This window comes from Sander lucioperca, chromosome 6, assembly GCF_008315115.2.
Source record: "Sander lucioperca isolate FBNREF2018 chromosome 6, SLUC_FBN_1.2, whole genome shotgun sequence".
Lineage (NCBI taxonomy): Eukaryota > Metazoa > Chordata > Actinopteri > Perciformes > Percidae > Sander > Sander lucioperca.
This window is the reverse complement of record NC_050178.1, coordinates 16,159,088-16,186,281: the sequence shown is the minus strand read 5'-3', so window position 1 is coordinate 16,186,281 and position 27,194 is coordinate 16,159,088. Positions and strand designations below refer to the sequence as shown.

At 41.9% G+C, this 27,194-nt stretch overlaps 14 non-coding genes across 14 annotated transcripts; all 14 read left to right on the top strand.

Annotated features, from left to right (window-relative positions):
- The first annotated feature begins 478 nt into the window (after nt 1-478).
- Nucleotides 479-550, top strand: trnac-gca. Its single transcript has one exon. It is a non-coding gene; the product is annotated as a tRNA-Cys (tRNA).
- Nucleotides 551-2,941: 2,391 nt separating this feature from the next.
- trnac-gca lies at nt 2,942-3,013 on the top strand. Its single transcript has one exon. It is a non-coding gene; the product is annotated as a tRNA-Cys (tRNA).
- Nucleotides 3,014-3,662: 649 nt separating this feature from the next.
- Nucleotides 3,663-3,734, top strand: trnac-gca. Its single transcript has one exon. It is a non-coding gene; the product is annotated as a tRNA-Cys (tRNA).
- A 649-nt stretch (nt 3,735-4,383) lies between these two features.
- Nucleotides 4,384-4,455, top strand: trnac-gca. Its single transcript has one exon. It is a non-coding gene; the product is annotated as a tRNA-Cys (tRNA).
- Nucleotides 4,456-5,104: 649 nt separating this feature from the next.
- On the top strand, nt 5,105-5,176 carry trnac-gca. The gene has a single exon. It is a non-coding gene; the product is annotated as a tRNA-Cys (tRNA).
- Nucleotides 5,177-7,566: 2,390 nt separating this feature from the next.
- Nucleotides 7,567-7,638, top strand: trnac-gca. Its single transcript has one exon. It is a non-coding gene; the product is annotated as a tRNA-Cys (tRNA).
- A 649-nt stretch (nt 7,639-8,287) lies between these two features.
- On the top strand, nt 8,288-8,359 carry trnac-gca. The gene has a single exon. It is a non-coding gene; the product is annotated as a tRNA-Cys (tRNA).
- Nucleotides 8,360-10,750: 2,391 nt separating this feature from the next.
- Nucleotides 10,751-10,822, top strand: trnac-gca. The gene has a single exon. It is a non-coding gene; the product is annotated as a tRNA-Cys (tRNA).
- Nucleotides 10,823-13,388: 2,566 nt separating this feature from the next.
- On the top strand, nt 13,389-13,460 carry trnac-gca. The gene has a single exon. It is a non-coding gene; the product is annotated as a tRNA-Cys (tRNA).
- Nucleotides 13,461-14,109: 649 nt separating this feature from the next.
- Nucleotides 14,110-14,181, top strand: trnac-gca. Its single transcript has one exon. It is a non-coding gene; the product is annotated as a tRNA-Cys (tRNA).
- A 360-nt stretch (nt 14,182-14,541) lies between these two features.
- On the top strand, nt 14,542-14,613 carry trnac-gca. The gene has a single exon. It is a non-coding gene; the product is annotated as a tRNA-Cys (tRNA).
- Nucleotides 14,614-14,973: 360 nt separating this feature from the next.
- On the top strand, nt 14,974-15,045 carry trnac-gca. The gene has a single exon. It is a non-coding gene; the product is annotated as a tRNA-Cys (tRNA).
- Nucleotides 15,046-16,821: 1,776 nt separating this feature from the next.
- trnac-gca lies at nt 16,822-16,893 on the top strand. Its single transcript has one exon. It is a non-coding gene; the product is annotated as a tRNA-Cys (tRNA).
- A 426-nt stretch (nt 16,894-17,319) lies between these two features.
- On the top strand, nt 17,320-17,394 carry trnac-gca. Its single transcript has one exon. It is a non-coding gene; the product is annotated as a tRNA-Cys (tRNA).
- The last annotated feature ends 9,800 nt before the right edge of the window (nt 17,395-27,194 follow it).

Below are 27,194 nucleotides of genomic sequence, written 5' to 3'. Positions count from 1 at the left end.
CACAAGCATGATCCACAAAAGTGTAGGTAGAAGCTTTGAGCAAAGCAGGATAGTTTTGTGGACCATGTTTGGATGACCCACAACTTCCTTATAGTAAACTCATACAAAGATTACCCCAAACACCTCCAAAGTTGATTATCTAAAGATATAGTTACTCTGGCTGGTGTTGCCCTGGCCTTCAGCAGCACTGTAAGGAATCTCTGAATTATCTTAACTCAGGATATATGCTTTAATGCCCACATAATGGACCAGCCCTTAGAAATCCATTGTAATTAAGGTGAATTCAGATGTGCCTTTATTGAAGATGACAATGAGTACTTCTTTTAGTTGCTCTTAAAACAGGAGATGAGTTTTGGATACTTGAAAAAGGTCATGAAAACTTTTAATCAGATGTGGGCACAGACCGTGATTTTAACACTACGGTGGAGGACCAGCCATTGTTTAGCTGCACAATAAGCATATACAGCACTTGGCATGTGGGGGTATAGCTCAGTGGTAGAGCATTTGACTGCAGATCAAGAGGTCCCCAGTTCAACTCTGGGTTCCCCCTACACAATTGAGGTGTGCAGGCTGTTATCTTTATAATCGTGGTTGTGTTTGATTCCCACCTTCAAGCATTGAGGTCTTACTAACTTGTATAGAGTTTGCGTGGGTGAGCAAACTGGAATAAGGCAGAAACATGGTCCAAGTAAGTTCAACAAGTAAAAGCTTAAAGGTAAGGCACAAGCATGATCCACAAAAGTGTAGATAGAAGCTTTGAGCAAAGCAGGATAGTTTTGTGGACCATGTTTGGATGACCCACAACTTCCTTATAGTAAACTCATACAAAGATTACCCCAAACACCTCCAAAGTTGATTATCTAAAGATATAGTTACTCTGGCTGGTGTTGCCCTGGCCTTCAGCAGCACTGTAAGGAATCTCTGAATTATCTTAACTCAGGATATATGCTTTAATGCCCACATAATGGACCAGCCCTTAGAAATCCATTGTAATTAAGGTGAATTCAGATGTGCCTTTATTGAAGATGACAATGAGTACTTCTTTTAGTTGCTCTTAACATTAGAAGTGCCGGAATTCCATAACTACTAGAACTGCCGTGAGCGGTCATTTTGACCGCCAGATTCCAAACTCTATAATCTCTCATGATAAATACCTAATTGCATATTGTATTATGTATTGTTTTAGGATATCTTTAGAAAAACGTAATAACACCGAAATGTACATTTTTACGAGTTTAATTATACATTTAGTATACGAGTAGTAATACGTGTTTCAATTATTCATATCATGGCATAGTAAACCGTAATTATTTCATACATTCATATCCCGAAAAATACGGTGTGGAAATTCATTCAACTTAACTCATAACAGCCAAATAACAATTATAAGTATCTTATTTGAACATTTAGCTATAACCTAACCTGGCACTGCCTCTGTTTTGGCGTCTGCTGCGGTGCGCAGCGCTGCTCAGACCGTGTGCCGCTGCCCTTTTTTCCTCCATAAACTCCGCTCTCAGCTCCTCTGCCAGTTGCTGCATAAACTTCCTCCGGACAATTTTACTGCTGGTGCACTCCTTGGAGAGGATGTGTGCAACGATTCCAGCCAGTTCGAGGATGTATAAAGTTATATGAACATGTAAACAGCCACCGGCCATCTACGTGTACCGCGCCTTTCACAGAGCGAGCGCCCGGTGGTTGCCTTCTGATTCAGAACTCAGTCCATCCACGCCGTAGTAGCCTACGTTACCGACTCTGGCTTTGCCTTCGGCCTATTGGTGATGCCCACACTTGTTATTCGAGACCGCTAGTTACGTTGCTCTGACAGAGACTATGGTAGTTACTAAGCAACCAAATGCAAAAATGCAAAAAGTGCAAAATGAATGGGACTCTATGGAGCTAGACGGCTAAATTTGTCTCTTTCGCCTGATTGTCGTTGAGAAATCTCAGATTTGATTGTAGTTTTTGCAAGTTCAACATGGGTTATAGGTCAAAAGTTGAATGAACGAGTACTTATGTCCTTTCGATTTGTTACAGGTTGAGTCGTTGTTGCCCATAACACGCTAGCATTCTGCTAATGAATGCTGATTGGTCAGTGAAGGACTGATTACGATCGGAGATCCCGCTTGACGGCATCCGAAGCAGAACCAGAATGTCAGAGTGAATATTTCGGCGTGGTCTTTAAAACATTAGCAAATCTCTTTCTAGCACGTGTATTGACAGGAAGAGTCTAATCTGTCAGCTGTGTTGTCGATGCCTCGAGAGAAAAAAGGAAGCGACTCAGAGCTTGCCGTAAAGCAGTATCTCTGGCCGTATATGTGTATGACGTCATTGACATTTTAAAAGGCTTTTTAGAACAAAAAAGCCACTTTAAAAAAATCTAACACCCAGCGGTGTGTATTTTCTTAGCCTCCCCTTTCAAATGCAACATTCAAATTACTAGACAAAAAATTATATTCTGAGAAAAGTGGATTTTGAGGGGTATAGCTCCATAGAGTCCCATTCATTCTGCACTGGCCTGTGAGCGCCCCCTATATGGAACTCTGGTGGAACTGCAACCAGTTCAGAAGCCGGAAGTAACGAGAGAGTGGAACTTCTTCCCTTATTAGAAATTCTTTGGTAAAAGTAACTGAATTTTCTTTGCCTTTTGTGTGATGTATATAAAAACAATGTTAAATTAAAATACAGACTATTTTAGGAAAAGTCAGGCAGCAGCAGGATTGTATTTTTTTATTCAGCAAAGTTATTACACATATAAATTTCAAAACGGTCAAAATGACCGTCATGGTCGTTCTAGTGTTAAAACAGGAGATGAGTTTTGGATACTTGAAAAAGGTCATGAAAACTTTTAATCAGATGTGGGCACAGACCGTGATTTTAACACCACGGTGGAGGACCAGCCATTGTTTAGCTGCACAATAAGCATATACAGCACTTGGTATGTGGGGGTATAGCTCAGTGGTAGAGCATTTGACTGCAGATCAAGAGGTCCCCAGTTCAAATCTGGGTGCCCCCTACACAAATGAGGTGTACAGACTGTTATCTTTATAATCGTTGTTGTGTTTGATTCCCACCTTCAAGCATTGAGGTCTTACTAACTTGTATAGAGTTTGCGTGGGTGAGCAAACTGGAATAAGGCAGAAACATGGTCCAAGTAAGTTCAACAAGTAAAAGCTTAAAGGTAAGGCACAAGCATGATCCACAAAAGTGTAGGTAGAAGCTTTGAGCAAAGCAGGATAGTTTTGTGGACCATGTTTGGATGACCCACAACTTCCTTATAGTAAACTCATACAAAGATTACCCCAAACACCTCCAAAGTTGATTATCTAAAGATATAGTTACTCTGGCTGGTGTTGCCCTGGCCTTCAGCAGCACTGTAAGGAATCTCTGAATTATCTTAACTCAGGATATATGCTTTAATGCCCACATAATGGACCAGCCCTTAGAAATCCATTGTAATTAAGGTGAATTCAGATGTGCCTTTATTGAAGATGACAATGAGTACTTCTTTTAGTTGCTCTTAAAACAGGAGATGAGTTTTGGATACTTGAAAAAGGTCATGAAAACTTTTAATCAGATGTGGGCACAGACCGTGATTTTAACACTACGGTGGAGGACCAGCCATTGTTTAGCTGCACAATAAGCATATACAGCACTTGGCATGTGGGGGTATAGCTCAGTGGTAGAGCATTTGACTGCAGATCAAGAGGTCCCCAGTTCAACTCTGGGTTCCCCCTACACAATTGAGGTGTGCAGGCTGTTATCTTTATAATCGTGGTTGTGTTTGATTCCCACCTTCAAGCATTGAGGTCTTACTAACTTGTATAGAGTTTGCGTGGGTGAGCAAACTGGAATAAGGCAGAAACATGGTCCAAGTAAGTTCAACAAGTAAAAGCTTAAAGGTAAGGCACAAGCATGATCCACAAAAGTGTAGATAGAAGCTTTGAGCAAAGCAGGATAGTTTTGTGGACCATGTTTGGATGACCCACAACTTCCTTATAGTAAACTCATACAAAGATTACCCCAAACACCTCCAAAGTTGATTATCTAAAGATATAGTTACTCTGGCTGGTGTTGCCCTGGCCTTCAGCAGCACTGTAAGGAATCTCTGAATTATCTTAACTCAGGATATATGCTTTAATGCCCACATAATGGACCAGCCCTTAGAAATCCATTGTAATTAAGGTGAATTCAGATGTGCCTTTATTGAAGATGACAATGAGTACTTCTTTTAGTTGCTCTTAAAACAGGAGATGAGTTTTGGATACTTGAAAAAGGTCATGAAAACTTTTAATCAGATGTGGGCACAGACCGTGATTTTAACACTACGGTGGAGGACCAGCCATTGTTTAGCTGCACAATAAGCATATACAGCACTTGGCATGTGGGGGTATAGCTCAGTGGTAGAGCATTTGACTGCAGATCAAGAGGTCCCCAGTTCAAATCTGGGTGCCCCCTACACAAATGAGGTGTACAGACTGTTATCTTTATAATCGTTGTTGTGTTTGATTCCCACCTTCAAGCATTGAGGTCTTACTAACTTGTATAGAGTTTGCGTGGGTGAGCAAACTGGAATAAGGCAGAAACATGGTCCAAGTAAGTTCAACAAGTAAAAGCTTAAAGGTAAGGCACAAGCATGATCCACAAAAGTGTAGGTAGAAGCTTTGAGCAAAGCAGGATAGTTTTGTGGACCATGTTTGGATGACCCACAACTTCCTTATAGTAAACTCATACAAAGATTACCCCAAACACCTCCAAAGTTGATTATCTAAAGATATAGTTACTCTGGCTGGTGTTGCCCTGGCCTTCAGCAGCACTGTAAGGAATCTCTGAATTATCTTAACTCAGGATATATGCTTTAATGCCCACATAATGGACCAGCCCTTAGAAATCCATTGTAATTAAGGTGAATTCAGATGTGCCTTTATTGAAGATGACAATGAGTACTTCTTTTAGTTGCTCTTAAAACAGGAGATGAGTTTTGGATACTTGAAAAAGGTCATGAAAACTTTTAATCAGATGTGGGCACAGACCGTGATTTTAACGCCACGGTGGGGGACCAGCCATTGTTTAGCTGCACAATAAGCATATACAGGACTTGGCATGTGGGGGTATAGCTCAGTGGTAGAGCATTTGACTGCAGATCAAGAGGTCCCCAGTTCAAATCTGGGTGCCCCCTACACAAATGAGGTGTGCAGGCTGTTATCTTTATAATCGTGATTGTGTTTGATTCCCACCTTCAAGCATTGAGGTCTTACTAACTTGTATAGAGTTTGCGTGGGTGAGCAAACTGGAATAAGGCAGAAACATGGTCCAAGTAAGTTCAACAAGTAAAAGCTTAAAGGTAAGGCACAAGCATGATCCACAAAAGTGTAGGTAGAAGCTTTGAGCAAAGCAGGATAGTTTTGTGGACCATGTTTGGATGACCCACAACTTCCTTATAGTAAACTCATACAAAGATTACCCCAAACACCTCCAAAGTTGATTATCTAAAGATATAGTTACTCTGGCTGGTGTTGCCCTGGCCTTCAGCAGCACTGTAAGGAATCTCTGAATTATCTTAACTCAGGATATATGCTTTAATGCCCACATAATGGACCAGCCCTTAGAAATCCATTGTAATTAAGGTGAATTCAGATGTGCCTTTATTGAAGATGACAATGAGTACTTCTTTTAGTTGCTCTTAACATTAGAAGTGCCGGAATTCCATAACTACTAGAACTGCCGTGAGCGGTCATTTTGACCGCCAGATTCCAAACTCTATAATCTCTCATGATAAATACCTAATTGCATATTGTATTATGTATTGTGTTAGGATATCTTTAGAAAAACGTAATAACACCGAAATGTACATTTTTACGAGTTTAATTATACATTTAGTATACGAGTAGTAATACGTGTTTCAATTATTCATATCATGGCATAGTAAACCGTAATTATTTCATACATTCATATCCCGAAAAATACGGTGTGGAAATTCATTCAACTTAACTCATAACAGCCAAATAACAATTATAAGTATCTTATTTGAACATTTAGCTATAACCTAACCTGGCACTGCCTCTGTTTTGGCGTCTGCTGCGGTGCGCAGCGCTGCTCAGACCGTGTGCCGCTGCCCTTTTTTCCTCCATAAACTCCGCTCTCAGCTCCTCTGCCAGTTGCTGCATAAACTTCCTCCGGACAATTTTACTGCTGGTGCACTCCTTGGAGAGGATGTGTGCAACGATTCCAGCCAGTTCGAGGATGTATAAAGTTATATGAACATGTAAACAGCCACCGGCCATCTACGTGTACCGCGCCTTTCACAGAGCGAGCGCCCGGTGGTTGCCTTCTGATTCAGAACTCAGTCCATCCACGCCGTAGTAGCCTACGTTACCGACTCTGGCTTTGCCTTCGGCCTATTGGTGATGCCCACACTTGTTATTCGAGACCGCTAGTTACGTTGCTCTGACAGAGACTATGGTAGTTACTAAGCAACCAAATGCAAAAATGCAAAAAGTGCAAAATGAATGGGACTCTATGGAGCTAGACGGCTAAATTTGTCTCTTTCGCCTGATTGTCGTTGAGAAATCTCAGATTTGATTGTAGTTTTTGCAAGTTCAACATGGGTTATAGGTCAAAAGTTGAATGAACGAGTACTTATGTCCTTTCGATTTGTTACAGGTTGAGTCGTTGTTGCCCATAACACGCTAGCATTCTGCTAATGAATGCTGATTGGTCAGTGAAGGACTGATTACGATCGGAGATCCCGCTTGACGGCATCCGAAGCAGAACCAGAATGTCAGAGTGAATATTTCGGCGTGGTCTTTAAAACATTAGCAAATCTCTTTCTAGCACGTGTATTGACAGGAAGAGTCTAATCTGTCAGCTGTGTTGTCGATGCCTCGAGAGAAAAAAGGAAGCGACTCAGAGCTTGACGTAAAGCAGTATCTCTGGCCGTATATGTGTATGACGTCATTGACATTTTAAAAGGCTTTTTAGAACAAAAAGCCACTTTAAAAAAATCTAACACCCAGCGGTGTGTATTTTCTTAGCCTCCCCTTTCAAATGCAACATTCAAATTACTAGACAAAAAATTATATTCTGAGAAAAGTGGATTTTGAGGGGTATAGCTCCATAGAGTCCCATTCATTCTGCACTGGCCTGTGAGCGCCCCCTATATGGAACTCTGGTGGAACTGCAACCAGTTCAGAAGCCGGAAGTAACGAGAGAGTGGAACTTCTTCCCTTATTAGAAATTCTTTGGTAAAAGTAACTGAATTTTCTTTGCCTTTTGTGTGATGTATATAAAAACAATGTTAAATTAAAATACAGACTATTTTAGGAAAAGTCAGGCAGCAGCAGGATTGTATTTTTTTATTCAGCAAAGTTATTACACATATAAATTTCAAAACGGTCAAAATGACCGTCATGGTCGTTCTAGTGTTAAAACAGGAGATGAGTTTTGGATACTTGAAAAAGGTCATGAAAACTTTTAATCAGATGTGGGCACAGACCGTGATTTTAACACCACGGTGGAGGACCAGCCATTGTTTAGCTGCACAATAAGCATATACAGCACTTGGTATGTGGGGGTATAGCTCAGTGGTAGAGCATTTGACTGCAGATCAAGAGGTCCCCAGTTCAAATCTGGGTGCCCCCTACACAAATGAGGTGTACAGACTGTTATCTTTATAATCGTTGTTGTGTTTGATTCCCACCTTCAAGCATTGAGGTCTTACTAACTTGTATAGAGTTTGCGTGGGTGAGCAAACTGGAATAAGGCAGAAACATGGTCCAAGTAAGTTCAACAAGTAAAAGCTTAAAGGTAAGGCACAAGCATGATCCACAAAAGTGTAGGTAGAAGCTTTGAGCAAAGCAGGATAGTTTTGTGGACCATGTTTGGATGACCCACAACTTCCTTATAGTAAACTCATACAAAGATTACCCCAAACACCTCCAAAGTTGATTATCTAAAGATATAGTTACTCTGGCTGGTGTTGCCCTGGCCTTCAGCAGCACTGTAAGGAATCTCTGAATTATCTTAACTCAGGATATATGCTTTAATGCCCACATAATGGACCAGCCCTTAGAAATCCATTGTAATTAAGGTGAATTCAGATGTGCCTTTATTGAAGATGACAATGAGTACTTCTTTTAGTTGCTCTTAAAACAGGAGATGAGTTTTGGATACTTGAAAAAGGTCATGAAAACTTTTAATCAGATGTGGGCACAGACCGTGATTTTAACACTACGGTGGAGGACCAGCCATTGTTTAGCTGCACAATAAGCATATACAGCACTTGGCATGTGGGGGTATAGCTCAGTGGTAGAGCATTTGACTGCAGATCAAGAGGTCCCCAGTTCAACTCTGGGTTCCCCCTACACAATTGAGGTGTGCAGGCTGTTATCTTTATAATCGTGGTTGTGTTTGATTCCCACCTTCAAGCATTGAGGTCTTACTAACTTGTATAGAGTTTGCGTGGGTGAGCAAACTGGAATAAGGCAGAAACATGGTCCAAGTAAGTTCAACAAGTAAAAGCTTAAAGGTAAGGCACAAGCATGATCCACAAAAGTGTAGATAGAAGCTTTGAGCAAAGCAGGATAGTTTTGTGGACCATGTTTGGATGACCCACAACTTCCTTATAGTAAACTCATACAAAGATTACCCCAAACACCTCCAAAGTTGATTATCTAAAGATATAGTTACTCTGGCTGGTGTTGCCCTGGCCTTCAGCAGCACTGTAAGGAATCTCTGAATTATCTTAACTCAGGATATATGCTTTAATGCCCACATAATGGACCAGCCCTTAGAAATCCATTGTAATTAAGGTGAATTCAGATGTGCCTTTATTGAAGATGACAATGAGTACTTCTTTTAGTTGCTCTTAACATTAGAAGTGCCGGAATTCCATAACTACTAGAACTGCCGTGAGCGGTCATTTTGACCGCCAGATTCCAAACTCTATAATCTCTCATGATAAATACCTAATTGCATATTGTATTATGTATTGTGTTAGGATATCTTTAGAAAAACGTAATAACACCGAAATGTACATTTTTACGAGTTTAATTATACATTTAGTATACGAGTAGTAATACGTGTTTCAATTATTCATATCATGGCATAGTAAACCGTAATTATTTCATACATTCATATCCCGAAAAATACGGTGTGGAAATTCATTCAACTTAACTCATAACAGCCAAATAACAATTATAAGTATCTTATTTGAACATTTAGCTATAACCTAACCTGGCACTGCCTCTGTTTTGGCGTCTGCTGCGGTGCGCAGCGCTGCTCAGACCGTGTGCCGCTGCCCTTTTTTCCTCCATAAACTCCGCTCTCAGCTCCTCTGCCAGTTGCTGCATAAACTTCCTCCGGACAATTTTACTGCTGGTGCACTCCTTGGAGAGGATGTGTGCAACGATTCCAGCCAGTTCGAGGATGTATAAAGTTATATGAACATGTAAACAGCCACCGGCCATCTACGTGTACCGCGCCTTTCACAGAGCGAGCGCCCGGTGGTTGCCTTCTGATTCAGAACTCAGTCCATCCACGCCGTAGTAGCCTACGTTACCGACTCTGGCTTTGCCTTCGGCCTATTGGTGATGCCCACACTTGTTATTCGAGACCGCTAGTTACGTTGCTCTGACAGAGACTATGGTAGTTACTAAGCAACCAAATGCAAAAATGCAAAAAGTGCAAAATGAATGGGACTCTATGGAGCTAGACGGCTAAATTTGTCTCTTTCGCCTGATTGTCGTTGAGAAATCTCAGATTTGATTGTAGTTTTTGCAAGTTCAACATGGGTTATAGGTCAAAAGTTGAATGAACGAGTACTTATGTCCTTTCGATTTGTTACAGGTTGAGTCGTTGTTGCCCATAACACGCTAGCATTCTGCTAATGAATGCTGATTGGTCAGTGAAGGACTGATTACGATCGGAGATCCCGCTTGACGGCATCCGAAGCAGAACCAGAATGTCAGAGTGAATATTTCGGCGTGGTCTTTAAAACATTAGCAAATCTCTTTCTAGCACGTGTATTGACAGGAAGAGTCTAATCTGTCAGCTGTGTTGTCGATGCCTCGAGAGAAAAAAGGAAGCGACTCAGAGCTTGCCGTAAAGCAGTATCTCTGGCCGTATATGTGTATGACGTCATTGACATTTTAAAAGGCTTTTTAGAACAAAAAAGCCACTTTAAAAAAATCTAACACCCAGCGGTGTGTATTTTCTTAGCCTCCCCTTTCAAATGCAACATTCAAATTACTAGACAAAAAATTATATTCTGAGAAAAGTGGATTTTGAGGGGTATAGCTCCATAGAGTCCCATTCATTCTGCACTGGCCTGTGAGCGCCCCCTATATGGAACTCTGGTGGAACTGCAACCAGTTCAGAAGCCGGAAGTAACGAGAGAGTGGAACTTCTTCCCTTATTAGAAATTCTTTGGTAAAAGTAACTGAATTTTCTTTGCCTTTTGTGTGATGTATATAAAAACAATGTTAAATTAAAATACAGACTATTTTAGGAAAAGTCAGGCAGCAGCAGGATTGTATTTTTTTATTCAGCAAAGTTATTACACATATAAATTTCAAAACGGTCAAAATGACCGTCATGGTCGTTCTAGTGTTAAAACAGGAGATGAGTTTTGGATACTTGAAAAAGGTCATGAAAACTTTTAATCAGATGTGGGCACAGACCGTGATTTTAACACCACGGTGGAGGACCAGCCATTGTTTAGCTGCACAATAAGCATATACAGCACTTGGTATGTGGGGGTATAGCTCAGTGGTAGAGCATTTGACTGCAGATCAAGAGGTCCCCAGTTCAAATCTGGGTGCCCCCTACACAAATGAGGTGTACAGACTGTTATCTTTATAATCGTTGTTGTGTTTGATTCCCACCTTCAAGCATTGAGGTCTTACTAACTTGTATAGAGTTTGCGTGGGTGAGCAAACTGGAATAAGGCAGAAACATGGTCCAAGTAAGTTCAACAAGTAAAAGCTTAAAGGTAAGGCACAAGCATGATCCACAAAAGTGTAGGTAGAAGCTTTGAGCAAAGCAGGATAGTTTTGTGGACCATGTTTGGATGACCCACAACTTCCTTATAGTAAACTCATACAAAGATTACCCCAAACACCTCCAAAGTTGATTATCTAAAGATATAGTTACTCTGGCTGGTGTTGCCCTGGCCTTCAGCAGCACTGTAAGGAATCTCTGAATTATCTTAACTCAGGATATATGCTTTAATGCCCACATAATGGACCAGCCCTTAGAAATCCATTGTAATTAAGGTGAATTCAGATGTGCCTTTATTGAAGATGACAATGAGTACTTCTTTTAGTTGCTCTTAACATTAGAAGTGCCGGAATTCCATAACTACTAGAACTGCCGTGAGCGGTCATTTTGACCGCCAGATTCCAAACTTTATAATCTCTCATGATAAATACCTAATTGCATATTGTATTATGTATTGTGTTAGGATATCTTTAGAAAAACGTAATAACACCGAAATGTACATTTTTACGAGTTTAATTATACATTTAGTATACGAGTAGTAATACGTGTTTCAATTATTCATATCATGGCATAGTAAACCGTAATTATTTCATACATTCATATCCCGAAAAATACGGTGTGGAAATTCATTCAACTTAACTCATAACAGCCAAATAACAATTATAAGTATCTTATTTGAACATTTAGCTATAACCTAACCTGGCACTGCCTCTGTTTTGGCGTCTGCTGCGGTGCGCAGCGCTGCTCAGACCGTGTGCCGCTGCCCTTTTTTCCTCCATGAACTCCGCTCTCAGCTCCTCTGCCAGTTGCTGCATAAACTTCCTCTGGACAATTTTACTGCTGGTGCACTCCTTGGAGAGGATGTGTGCAACGATTCCAGCCAGTTCGAGGATGTATAAAGTTATATGAACATGTAAACAGCCACCGGCCATCTACGTGTACCGCGCCTTTCACAGAGCGAGCGCCCGGTGGTTGCCTTCTGATTCAGAACTCAGTCCATCCACGCCGTAGTAGCCTACGTTACCGACTCTGGCTTTGCCTTCGGCCTATCAGTGATGCCCACACTTGTTATTCGAGACCGCTAGTTACGTTGCTCTGACAGAGACTATGGTAGTTACTAAGCAACCAAGATGCATCTTCAACCGCGCGAAAAATTAAAAACAATACCGCGAAAATCCGAGCGGTCAATATGACCGTATATGGCCGAAATAGGTAAAAGCAAAGCCCGTCTACGGAAAGCCGTTCCACTCCCTATTTAGCCCCATTGTACCTACTTTGGTTGCAGTTCCACCAGAGTTCCACTGGGGGTGATCACGGTCCAGTGCAAAATGAATGGGACTCTATGGAGCTAGACGGCTAAATTTGTCTCTTTCGCCTGATTGTCGTTGAGAAATCTCAGATTTGATTGTAGTTTTTGCAAGTTCAACATGGGTTATAGGTCAAAAGTTGAATGAACGAGTTCTTATGCCCTTTCGATTTGTTACAGGTTGAGTCGTTGTTGCCCATAACACGCTAGCATTCTGCTAATGAATGCTGATTGGTCAGTGAAGGACTGATTACGATCGGAGATCCCGCTTGACGGCATCCGAAGCAGAACCAGAATGTCAGAGTGAATATTTCGGCGTGGTCTTTAAAACATTAGCAAACATCTTTCTAGCACGTGTATTGACAGGGAGAGTCTAATCTGTTAGCTGTGTTGTCGATGCCTCGAGAGAAAAAAGGAAGCGACTCAGAGCTTGCCGTAAAGCAGTATCTCTGGCCGTATATGTGTATGACGTCATTGACATTTTAAAAGGCTTTTTAGAACAAAAAAGCCACTTTAAAAAAATCTAACACCCAGCAGTGTGTATTTTCTTAGCCTCCCCTTTCAAATGCAACATTCAAATTACTAGACAAAAAATTATATTCTGAGAAAAGTGGATTTTGAGGGGTATAGCTCCACAGAGTCCCATTCATTCTGCACTGGCCTGTGAGCGCCCCCTATATGGAACTCTGGTGGAACTGCAACCAGTTCAGAAGCCGGAAGTAACGAGAGAGTGGAACTTCTTCCCATATTAGAAATTCTTTGGTAAAAGTAACTGAATTTTCTTTGCCTTTTGTGTGATGTATATAAAAACAATTTTAAATTAAAATACAGACTATGTTAGGAAAAGTCAGGCAGCAGCAGGATTGTATTTTTTTATTCAGCAAAGTTATTACACATATAAATTTCAAAATGGTCAAAATGACCGTCATGGTCGTTCTAGTGTTAAAACAGGAGATGAGTTTTGGATACTTGAAAAAGGTCATGAAAACTTTTAATCAGATGTGGGCACAGACCGTGATTTTAACACCACGGTGGAGGACCAGCCATTGTTTAGCTGCACAATAAGCATATACTGCACATGGTATGTGGGGGTATAGCTCAGTGGTAGAGCATTTGACTGCAGATCAAGAGGTCCCCAGTTCAAATCTGGGTGCCCCCTACACAAATGAGGTGTGCAGGCTGTTATCTTTATAATCGTGGTTGTGTTTGATTCCCACCTTCAAGCATTGAGGTCTTACTAACTTGTATAGAGTTTGCGTGGGTGAGCAAACTGGAATGAGGCAGAAACATGGTCCAAGTAAGTTCAACAAGTAAAAGCTTAAAGGTAAGGCAGAAGCATGATCCACAAAAGTGTAGGTAGAAGCTTTGAGCAAAGCAGGATAGTTTTGTGGACCATGTTTGGATGACCCACAACTTCCTTATAGTAAACTCATACAAAGATTACCCCAAACACCTCCAAAGTTGATTATCTAAAGATATAGTTACTCTGGCTGGTGTTGCCCTGGCCTTCAGCAGCACTGTAAGGAATCTCTGAATTATCTTAACTCAGGATATATGCTTTAATGCCCACATAATGGACCAGCCCTTAGAAATCCATTGTAATTAAGGTGAATTCAGATGTGCCTTTATTGAAGATGACAATGAGTACTTCTTTTAGTTGCTCTTAAAACAGGAGATGAGTTTTGGATACTTGAAAAAGGTCATGAAAACTTTTAATCAGATGTGGGCACAGACTGTGATTTTGACACCACGGTGGAGGACCAGCCATTGTTTTGCTGCCCAATAAGCATATTCATCACATGGTATGTGGGGGTATAGCTCAGTGGTAGAGCATTTGAGTGCAGTTCAAGAGTTCCCCAGTTCAAATTTGGGTGCCCCCTACACAGGTGCAGGCTGGTGTCTTTATGATAGTGGTTGTCTTTAGGAATAGGGCAGAAACATGGTCCACATAAGTGCATGTAAGTAGACGCTTTGAGCTATGCAGGATCGTTGTGTTGACCACATTTCTGCCCTTAGTGTTGACATCCATTGTAATTAACGTGAATTCAGATGTGCCTTTATCGAAGATGACAATGAGTACTTTTTTAAGTTGCTCTTAACACAGGTGATGAGGTTTGGATACTTGAAAAAGGTCATGAAAACTTTTAATCAGATGTGGGCCCAGACCGTGATTTCAACCACACGGTGGAGGACCAGCCATTGTTTTGCTGCCCAATAAGCATATTCATCACATGGTATGTGGGGGTATAGCTCAGTGGTAGAGCATTTGAGTGCAGTTCAAGAGTTCCCCAGTTCAAATTTGGGTGCCCCCTACACAGGTGCAGGCTGGTGTCTTTATGATAGTGGTTGTCTTTAGGAATAGGGCAGAAACATGGTCCACATAAGTGCATGTAAGTAGACGCTTTGAGCTATGCAGGATCGTTGTGTTGACCACATTTCTGCCCTTAGTGTTGACATCCATTGTAATTAACGTGAATTCAGATGTGCCTTTATCGAAGATGACAATGAGTACTTTTTTAAGTTGCTCTTAACACAGGTGATGAGGTTTGGATACTTGAAAAAGGTCATGAAAACTTTTAATCAGATGTGGGCCCAGACCGTGATTTCAACCACACGGTGGAGGACCAGCCATTGTTTTGCTGCACAATAAGCATATTCAGCACATGGTATGTGGGGGTATAGCTCAGTGGTAGAGCATTTGACTGCAGCTCAAGAGGTCCCCAGTTGAAATCTGGGTGCCCCCTACACAAATTAGGTGTGCAGGCTGTTATCTTTATAATCGTGGTTGTGTTTGATTCCCACCTTCAAGCATTGAGGTCTTACTAACTTGTATAGAGATTGCGTGGGTGAGCAAACTGGAATAGGGCAGAAACATGGTCCAAGTAAGTTCAACAAGTAAAAGCTTAAAGGTAAGGCAGAAGCATGATCCACAAAAGTGTAGGTAGAAGCTTTGAGCAAAGCAGGATAGTTTTGTGGACCATGTTTGGATGACCCACAACTTTCTTATAGTAAACTCATACAAAGATTACCCCAAACACCTCCAAAGTTGATTATCTAAAGATATAGTTACTCTGGTTGGTGTTGCCCTGGCCTTCAGCAGCACTGTAAGGAATCTCTGAATTATCTTAACTCAGGATATATGCTTTAATGCCCACATAATGGACCAGCCCTTAGAAATCCATTGTAATTAAGGTGAATTCAGATGTGCCTTTATTGAAGATGACGCTGTAGACGCTTTGAGCTATGCAGGATCGTTGTGTTGACCACATTTCTGCCCTTAGTGTTGACATCCATTGTAATTAACGTGATTTCAGATGTGCCTTTATCGAAGATGACAATGAGTACTTTTTTAAGTTGCTCTTAACACAGGTGATGAGGTTTGGATACTTGAAAAAGGTCATGAAAACTTTTAATCAGATGTGGGCGCAGACCGTGATTTTAACACTACGGTGGAGGACCAGCCATTGTTTTGCTGCACAATAAGCATATTCAGCACATGGTATGTGGGGGTATAGCTCAGTGGTAGTGTTTATAATCGTGGTTGTGTTTGATTCCCACCTTCAAGCATTGAGGTGTTACTAACTTGTATAGAGTTTGCGTGGGTGAGCAAACTGGAATAGGGCAGAAACATGGGCAGCCCTTAGTTATGCTGCTAAAGGTTTAGACTTCTTCTGACACACTGAGCTCTTCTCTGCTCCTCCTTCTCTCCATCTGTGTGTGATCATGACCCATTAATGCATGTATCTAACTGACCTTCTTGCCCGTAGTCCTTGTGCTTTCTCCCCTCTCAGAGTTCTTGGATTGTGGTGACACCTGAATCGTGGAAGCAGCCGCTGCCGTGGTCCTGCTTGACGCCCTGCTACGCCGTGCACTACTAGTACTACTTTTATTAGTAATAGCTCTATTACCTTTACTGTTACTATAATTAGCAATGTTCATCATGTAATTTCATAATACCCACTGCTAATATTCCTCTGAGTCGTATTGATGTATCTCTCTCTCTTTCTCTCCCAACCGGTCGTGTCAGATGACTGCCCACCACGAGCCAGTTTCAGTCTGAGGTTTCTGCCTGTTAAAAAGATATTTTTCCTCATAGCTGTCGCACCAAATGCATGCTCTTGTGGGAATTGTTGGGTTTCTGTCAATTACAGAGTGTGGTGTTGACCTTCACTATCTGTAAGATGTCCTGAAATAACTTATGTTGTTGCTAGGGCAGAAACATGGTCCACATAAGTATACATACCTCGACGCTTTGAGCTATGCAGGACATTGTGTGGATTACCATTCTGCCCTAAGTGTTGAAATCCATTGTAATTAACATTCATTCAGATGTGCCTTTATTGATGATGGAAATGTGTACTTCTTTTAGCTGCCTTTCATACAGGAGATGAGTTTTGGATACTTGAAAAGGGTCATGAAAACTTTTAATCAGATGTGGGCACAGACCGTGATTTTAACAACACGGTGGCGGACTAGCCATTGTTTTGCTGCACAATAAGCATATACTGCACATGGTATGTGGGGGTATAGCTCAGTGGTAGAGCATTTGACTGCAGATCAAGAGGTCCCCAGTTCAAATCTGGGTGCCCCCTACACAAGGGCAGTGTGCAGGCTGTTATCTTTATGATAGTGGTTGTCTTTGATTCCCACTTTCAAGCTTTGTTCTCTTACTAACTTACAGAGTTTGCATAGGTGAGCAAAACAGGAGTAGGGCAGAAACATGGTCCACATAAGTACATGTAAGTAGACGCTTTGAGCTATGCAGGATCGTTGCGTTGACCACATTTCTGCCCTTAGTGTTGACATCCATTGTAATTAACGTGAATTCAGATGTGCCTTTATCGAAGATGACAATGAGTACTTTTTGAAGTTGCTCTTAACACAGGAGATGAGTTTTGGATACTTGAAAAAGGTCATGAAAACTTTTAATCAGATGTGGGCGCAGACTGTGATTTTAATCACATGGTGGACCAGCCATTGTTTTGCTGCACAATAAGCATATTCAGGCCATGGTATGTGGGGGTATAGCTCAGTGGTAGAGCATTTGACTGCAGATGAAGAGGTCCCCAGTTCAAATCTGGGTGCCCCATACACAAATGAGGTGTGCAGGCTGTCAGCTTTATGATCGTGGTTGTGTTTGATTCCCACCTTCAAGCATTGAGGTCTTACTAACTGGTATAGAGTTTGCGTGGGTGAGCAAACTGGAATAGGGCATAAACATGGTCCACTTAAGTTCAACAAGTAATAGCTTAAAGGTAAGGCAGAAGCATGATCCACAAAAGTGTAGATAGAAGCTGTGAGCAAAGCTGGATGTTTTTGTGGACCATGTTTGGATGACCCACAAGTTCCCTATAGTAAACTCAGACAAAGATTACCCCAAACACCTCCAAAGTTTATTATCTAAAGATATAGTTACTCTGGTTGGTGTTGCCCTGGCCTTCAGCAGCACTGTAAGGAACCTCTGAATTATCTTAACTCAGGATATATGCTTTAATGCCCACATAATGGACCAGCCCTTAGTTATGCTGCTAAAGGTTTAGACTTCTAATGACACATTGAGCTCTTCTCTGCTCCTCCTTCTCTCCATCTGTGTGTGATCATGAGTCATTAATGCATGTATCTAACTGAGCTTCTTGCCCAGAGTCCTTGTGCTGTCTCCCCTCTCAGAATTCTTGGATTGTGGTGACACCTGAATCGTGGAAGCAGCCGCTGCCGTGGTCCTGCTTGACGCCCTGCAAATGGAGGACTATTGAAACCTGAACAATGTTAGCTTTTTAAACAAAGAACACTCTGCAGCCATGTGGCCTCCTTTAACAAAGGAAAGGCCTACATGTAGAAAACACAGCCTGTCCAAGCCTACAGGTGCCAAAAACCCCATTGAGGTTCATACCTAGGTGTTACCTTTAATTTTTAATCCAGATACTGGCTTTCCATTGGAAGCTCAGCTCAGCTCCACTCCACGTCATCTTGATGCCACATTAGCCATTTTGTTTACTCTGTCTGCAACAATGGTTCAATTTCAGAGTCTCAATTTCAAGTCTCGTGGCTTCCTCTGCCATCTTGGACACTCGCGTGGCTTAGCCACCCACATGATCAACAGCCATCTTCCTCCCTCTTCCTCATTCATTCATTTCATTCATTCACACACACACACACACACACACACACACACACACACACACACACACACACACACACACACACACACGCACACAACTACACACGACAGGCTTGCTTGTTTTGCCTTTGTTATAGTTGTAGCAGGATAATAGATTAATGTATTAATTAAAGAATTATTTATTATTATTGGTATTACTGAAGGTAAATACATGATATTATACTTTAAAGAGCAGTTGTCTGTGATTATTTTTGTATATGTTGTAATAACAGCTGGTTGTGCAGGTCAGTGCTCAGATTCCCTCCTTCACTGTTCACTTTATAAATATGAGAATAATTAATTACTTGACTTTTAGTTACCTTTCATACACAAGATGAGTTGTTGATACTGGAAAATAAGAATACAATTGGTTGTGTTTGATTCCCACCTTCAAGCATGGGCCTCTTATTAACTTGTAGCAGCACTGGAAGGAATCTTGGAGTTATCTTTGATCAGGATATATCTTTTAACGCCCACAAAACGGACCAACACTTATTTAACCTGCTTTAGGTTTAGACTGCCGGCGACTTCCTATGACACACTGAGCTCCTTTCGTCTCTTCTTTCCTTGGATTGTGGTGGCACCTGGATTGTGGTAGCAGCTGCTGCCGTGGTCCTGCTTGACGCCCTGCACAGCAGGTTAATTATTTTAACATGAACTTAGGTTGACCGCACAAGATGTGCTCTATAGAAGATGAAAATACCAACTTAAAGCGTAACTCTCGCCAAAATGCAACCTAGGGTCTTTTTGTGAATGTACCCGAGTCAAACTTTAGTTTAAAAGCATATTTAGGATGGAATCGCCACTTTTAAGATTTACCGTATTTTCGTTTTTCGGTCAAATGGCCTTTTGAATGGGAGTGCTAGGGGCACTTTTATGCTAGCCTCAAAATAGCTATTTTTAAAACACTAAGAAGGCTCTACACAACATGAAACTTTGCTCGAAGTATCACCAGGGGCTCTACACCTTAACAAAAGCTTCTGGAAACCACAGAAAAAGGTACACACTCCCTTCTTCTGCTTGTTCTTATCATCACAGTCCTGAACCAGGAAGTCCTGTGTCTCATATACTGTACCCCCACTTCTTCCTATTGCATTACTTCCAGCTAATCATCCAAGTGCACAGCCACATTGGTCTCCAGTGTGACCGAAGATATGTCCTGATCAGCAAGGCTTAACATGATGGCCATCTCTTCAAGAGAGAATTGTGGCGAAGCCTCCCTCTCCTCCACGAGTCCCTCATCCAGCTCCTCTGAGGAAAATACCTTAAGAGAAGCCTCCCTCTTCTCCAGAAGTTCCTCTTCCAGCCTAAGGTGAGCCTGGCTGGATGCACTAAACTGCACTTTTTGGTCCATATTCCGGACGGCAGAGTCTTGAACCAGGGTTTCCTCTTTTCTGTATGTGTCCTCAGTCACATCTTTTGGCAAAGTGTCAACCTCTTTATCCAGAGAGACTTGTGCAGAAGTTTTACTCTCTTCCATGATTCCCTCTTCCAGCTCCTCGGAGGAAGTGAAATCTAGAGAAGCCTCCCTCTCCTCTATGAATCCCTCTTCCAGATTAATGTGAGACTGGCTGGATGCACCAAACTGCACTTATATTCCATATCCTCCACGGCAGAGTCTTGAACTAGGGTTTCCTCTTTTCTGTATGTGTCCTCAGTCACATCATTTGGGAAAGTGTCAACCTTTTCATCCAGAGCGACTCGTGGAGAAGCGTCCCTCTCATCCACGAGTCCCTCTTTCAGCTCCTCCAAAGGAGAGAAGTCCAGAGTAGTCTCCCTCTTCTCCAGCAACACAGTCTTACTCCCTACTTGTCAAATGTCTGATGCATGGTCAAGGACCACTGGCGTCAAGTTGCAACGAAAGAGGTGTATCTCTTGCGTTGTTTTTCGACGTAGGGGTCCATCAGAAGACATTCATGTTAATCCCTCACCATCGGATATAGACGAAAGGAAGAACATGGCCCCTTCACATAATTTAATCACGATTCTTTCTGCCAGTTGGGCTGCAGCAGAGAAGCTGTATACAGCTTTGCTATTATTGGTATTTTTAGCCCTATAACAGCTGTTTTAATCAACATTTATTAACAAGATCTTATCATGGTTTATATGTATTTCTTTTAATGTTATTATTTCGGTCTTATTGCCAGGGAAGATGGATTGCTTTGTTTATTGATATTTTTAAAACTATAATGCTACATCTATCAATATTTATTTAGATGTTATCATGATATTCATTTCTTTATTTAAATAATATTATTTCGGTCTTATTACCGGTGAAATATTACAGTATGCTGAAAGACAAAACACTATACGATATGGGCCGAGCTGGGCACATTCAAAGCCGATATTCCACAATGCAATGCAGGCATTAATATCAGAGAATCGGACAGCGTTCAGCAAGTCTTTAATGCCAGTATCGCTTCAATGTACATATATAATCAGTGTAAGCACTGTCAAATATGGTAATAAGCTATTTTGACCTATTTAACGATTCAGTTTTTAAAATCTGATGACACCAGTGTGTTCCCCATCCCAAAAAACCCCAGGGGTGTATCCAAAATTCTACATTGCCAACTTCTACTTATGATAAATATACCAATATATTTAAAAACTACAACTGCCACTAGAGACGCGCCCCAGAACCTGTTACAAAGCTAGTGTACTTGTAGTTCTTCCGAGGTGGGTGGGTGTACTTGTTCGGCTCCTGTTTTTCTCAAGGGAGTAAGCGAGGATCCGGAAAGCATACCTCCTATATGGGGAGATTCTAGGCTAACAAGCCATCACCTTCCGTTAGCATTCCATTGACTCCCATTCATTTTGGCGTCACTTTGACAGCAAATAACTTTACATCTGAAGCGTTTAAAGACTCTATTTGTCCATTGTTTATTTCTTAAGAAACACGACAATGTATAAAAGGCTCCATTAACTTGTATCTCACGTTATGGCCCCGTAGCAACTGTTTTTGTAAAAAATAACAATTGTGTCATAACCACGCGACTTTCTGTCGCACAGTAGAGAAATTACTGTATAGTCAGGAGAAGCTTGCAGGCAGTTTTGACTTACATTAGCTGTTTAAGTTTAATTACTAATGTTAACTAGCATTTTAGTTAGCAATAATTAGCCTGTGCCTATGTTATCTCCTTACATATACCTACACTCTCCGTCTCTGCAAGATTCGGAATGATTGATATTTCTCTTGACACAGCTACCGGAAGACTTTCAGACAGGTTGCTCACGTCTCATCTACGTCGTCAAGCTCAGTTTAAGGCTGCGCAGCACGCTCAGCCATCACCGGAAAAGTGACTTCACTGGTCTTCATTCCATTTCAGATTGCCGCTGACCGCCGGCCGACCGCGCAAACAGTACATGAGACAAATACATTAAACTGTATTTTATTATTATTGTTATCTTTATTGTTTAAAGGTCCCATGACATGGTGCTCTTTGGATGCTTTTATATAGACCTTAGTGGTCCCCTAATAGTGTATCTGAAGTCTCTTTCCTGAAATTCAGCCTTGGTGCAGAATTACAGCCACTAGAGCCAGTCCCACAATGAGCTTTCCTTAGTATGTGCCATTTCTGTGTCTGTAGCTATCTGTGGGGCAAGGTGGAGGGTGGGGGTGTGGCCTTGACCAACTGCCACTTTGCTCGTTTGAAAGCCATGATGTCTCTCTCTCTCATGGGTGGGCCAAATTCTTTGGGCGGGCAAAGCAGAGACAGGGGAGGTAACCTTGCTCCTTATGACCTTATAAGATCAGATAGATAGATAGATAGATAGATAGATTTTTATTGATCCCAAAAAAATGGGAAATAACGGTGTTGCAGCAGCAAAAATATCAGACACACAGCACACATACAGAGTAAACATTAAATAATAGGAAAACAATATACATGAAATAATAATAGAATACTACACAAGCAATATTTTTGAAATATATACAATTTGGAAATAAAATGTACAACTGTTTCAATAGATATAGATAAACTAGATATAGATAAACTTAATGTGCAAGTTGGGGAGTAAAAAATAAACAACTGTTTGACTAGTAATGATAGGATGTAGATTGTGCAAGGTTGTGTAAGGTGCATTCAGTGCACTTGTGATGTATATGACTTTATCTCACACTCAGTGATGAAGTGTTAATAAGTTTAATTGCCTGTGGTAGGAATGATTTCCTGTAGCGGTCCGTGCAACATCGAAGCTGTCGGAGCCTCTTAGAGAAGGTGCTCCTCTGTTGGACCAGTGTGGGGTGGAGAGCAGTGTTGGTCAAGTTACTTGGAAATAGTAATTAGTTACTGATTACTGATTACTTCTCCAAGAAAGTAATCCAGTTACTTTACTGATTACTTATTTTCAAAAGTAATTAGTTACTTTACTAGTTAAGTTACTTTTCAAAACTATGATGCACGACCTGAATAAAACAGTGGAAATTGGCAGCATGTTCTCGACAATATAGCCAGCGACGAGCTTCTTCAGTTCAGCGACACTAAGTCCTGTCGCTTTTAAGTCTATTTTCACCTGTTTAGCAGGAGAGGTGCCCTCGAAGGTTTGCCCGGTGGAATTGGATGTAGCCACAGCGGTCATGTCAGTTGGGGGTTCAGGTTTTTTTTTCAGTGAGTTTCACATTCCTGTGCTTGCTAGGTGCTTGCTCAGATTTGAGGTGGAATTTTTCGCTGTAGATAAAAGTTTTCTTCCCACACAGAGTGTACAGCGGACGCTGATGTTTTTGTCACCTTTAACCGAGTCAAACTCAAAGTAATGTCGGTACTTCCAAGCATTAAACGCTGCATGGTCCTGCTCTCTCCCGCGCTCCATGTTGTCTCTTCTTCAACACTACACATGTCGGTGTTTACCACTGATGTCGCGGCGCACGGTCTCACGAAACAAAATCACGGTTAAGTAACGCAGTAACGCAGCCTGCTTATGGGGAAGTAACAGTAATCTAATTACTGTTTTTGCAATTGTAATCCCTTACTTTACTCGTTACTTGAAAAAAGTAATCGGATTACAGTAACGCGTTACTTCTAACGCGTTACTGCCCATCAGTGGTGGAGAGGGTGGTCGGGGTTATCCATGATAAATAACAATTTGTTCAGTGACCTCCTCTCCACCACAGCTTCAAAGGTCTCCTGTTTGCAGCCAATAACGGAGCCAGCCTTCCTGATCAGTTTGTTCAGTCTGTTTGTGTCGCTGACTCCGATGCTGCTGCCCCAGCAGATGGCGGAGGAGAACGGAGCGCTGGCCACAACAGACTGGTAGAACATCTCCAGCATCTTGCTGCACACGTTGAAGGATCTCAGCTTCCTCAGGAAATAGAGTCTGCTCATCCCCTTCTTGTAAACAGCAGTGCTGTTGATTTTCCAGTTCAGCCTGTTGTTGATGTTGACACCCAGGTATCTGTACTCTTCAACCATGTCCACATCTCCACCCAGGATGCAAAGGGGCTGCGGAGCCTTTCCCTTCCTCCTGAAGTCAATCACCATCTCTCTGGTCTTATCCACGTTCAGCAGCAGGTGATTCTTACCAGACCACTCCACAAAGTTGTCCACCAGCGCTCTGTACTCTCCCTCGTGTCCATCCCTTATACACCCAACAACTGCATCAGAAGACTTCTGTAGGTGACAAGACTCTGAGTTGTACAGTCTGTGGTGTATAAGGTGAACAGAAAAGGAGACAGCACAGTCCCCTGTGGAGCCCCCGTACCACTCACCACCACATCAGACAGAAAACGGTCCAGACGGACAAACTGTGGTCTGTCTGTCAGGTACTCAGTGATCCAGGAGACTGTGGACGCACCGACACCCATCATCTGCAGCTTCTCACCTAGTAGCAGTGGCTGGATGGTGTTGAATGCACTGGAGAAATCGAAAAATGTGATTCTCACAGTGCTGCCACCACCATCCAGGTGCAAATGAGCTCGCTGCAGAAGATAGATGACAGCATCGTCCACTCCTAGACGAGGCTGGTAGGCAAACTGTAGAGGGTCCAGAGAAGATCTCACCTGCGGCCTCAGGTAGGCCAAGACCAGCCTCTCCAGCACCTTCATCACGTGGGATGTGAGAGCCACTGGGCGGTAGTCCTTGAGGCCAGATGCTATATATAGATATAGATGTACATTGAAGCGATACTGGCATTTAAGACTCGCTGATCGCTGTCCGATTCTCTGATATGAATGCCTGCATTGCATTGTGGGATATGGGCTTTGCATGCGCCCAGCTCGGCCCATATTGTATAGTGTTCTGTCTTACAGCATACTGTAATATTTCACCGGTAATAAGACCGAAATAATATTATTTAAATGAAGAAATAAATACCATGATAACATCTACATAAATGTTGATATATGTAGCGTTATACTTTTAAAAATATAAATAAACAAAGCAATCCATCTTCCCTGGCAATAAGACCGAATAATAACATTAAAAGAAATACATATAAACCATGATAAGATCTCGTTAATAAATGTTGATTAAAACAGCTGTTATAGGGCTACAAATACCAATAATAGCAAAGCTGTATACAGCTTCTCTGCTGCAGCCCGACTGGCAAAAAGAATCGTGATTAAATTACGTGAAGGGGTCACGTTCTTCCTTTTGTCTATTCTAACGGTGAGGGATTAACATGAATGTCTATCTGATGGACCCCCACGTCAAAAAACAACGTAAAAGGTACACCTCTTTTGTTGGAACTTGACGCCAGGCGTCCTTGACCATGCGTCAGACATTTGACGAGTAGGGAGTGAGACTGTGTTGTCTCCAGAAGTCCATCTTCCAGTTGAAGGTGAGCCTGGGTGGATGCATCCATCTGGTCGACATTGTCCATATTCTGGATGACAGAGTCCTGAACCAGGGTTGCCTCTTTTTTTGTATGTGTCCTCCGTCACATCTTTTGGCATAAAGTCTACTTCTTTAACCAGAGCAACCCATGGAGAAGCCTCCTTCTCCTCCACGAGTCCCTCTTCCAGCTGAAAGTGAGCCTGGCTGGATGCATCAGTCTGCACTTCATGGTTCATATCCTGAATGGCAAAGATGACGGCCTCTGTAGCATTGTAATAGCTTTCATCATAGTCCATCAGCTTGAAGGACTTGGAGCACTTGTCAAACCTGTTTTAAATGGCTTTGACCATGGATTGGGCTTCTTTGGTGCAGACACAGAGCAGAAGAATTTTTGAAACTCTTCCAAACCGAGAGAGGCAGGGAAATGCTAAGTTAGTCAGCAGTTTGCCAATCTTAGCACTTGCGGCTTCTCTCTTGTTTTCCCGCTCTGGTTCTTCCAGGAGGAACTTGAGATTAGTGTCCACCACCTCTGGTACCAGCCCCGCAGCAATCCCACACTTGTTTACACATTATAAGCTCTGTTGGCTCCTTTAGCTTAGTGGTTAGCGATGGCTTCTCTTTCTCCCTTTGCCGCTCTGTCAAATGTTTAGCTATTCCTCTGCCTCCTTTAGTGATAATGATACATGTAATAAATGTAGTTTATTTCCTACTTTGGAGACAAGGCTATTTTTTTAATTTATGTATGTGTGTACAGGACAGACCCAGCCCCAAAAAATAGGGTTTACCCGAAAACCATGGTGTAATTTGAACACTAGGGACTATGCAAACCGTCTATGTGATGAAGTAATATACAAACATTTCTTTGCTCTAGTAGTAAGACAGAGAAATAGAACGAGAAAGAACTATTTATTGCAATCTGCAGTTTTTCATTTCAACCATGTTGTTATTCAGTGACACCTACACACAGAACTTGTTCTCTTCCGCATCCAAAGTCTGATATTTATAAATAATTAATATCCACAAACTGGTACAAACTACTTTGGACCGCCTGATGTCTTGCTCCTAAGGGCCCTGACACACCAACCAGACAGGCCGACCGTCGGCAGAAAAGCCAGTCGGACTGATCAGTCGGGTCCCCGAGGTCCAAAAAATGCCTCAAAACACACTGAGGCGACGCCGACTTGAGCGTACGCTCTGCGCGTGTGCGAAACGTAATACGTCTCCATAGCAGCAGGTGGCACTGCTCTGTATTGTTTCCATTAACAGTCTGATTATTTCCCAGAAAATGAAAACCGGCAGCTGATTGGACGAACGTGTCACGTGGTTCTTTTTTCTCCGGAAATTCACAGCCAGACTGTCATTGTTCAGAATACGATCTCATATTGTACTAAAATAGTTCAATAGGCCATGACGTTTCTGAATCTGTCTTCATTTCAGATTGACAAAGGTCAGTTTAAAAGATTTTAGTCAGATTTTGAGCGGCTCATCTGCTCCCCATTTCCGGACTGCCCTGTCTCCGACTGAACATATTGGGTCGGCCAAAATGAAGGCCGACAGCTCCTCGGACGGCCGACAGCACGGGACACACAGAACAGATTCGAGTCACCGACCTCGCCAGGCGGTCCGACGCCCGATTTTCGGGCTGGTGTGTCTTCTCTCTAAGGCAGCCCCTACTGTAGAGATCTCCAAACCCAGGAGCACAGACAAATGCTTATCAGTCAGCTTAACCTAATTATAAAGCAATAGCCAAAAAAGTACTTGGGAGAATGAAAGGCAGTGACTAAAAGCAAAAGTGGATTACATTGTTATCTGACCAAAATTAAATTTCAAATTGGCAAAAATAAATCTTTACTGTCAGGGGTTTAGATGAGAAGCAAAAGCTGAGAAACTATTTAGCAAGTGAAAAAGGGGATAAAAACGCACCTGAGAGAAATAAAAAGAGCATGTACATTCTACCGCG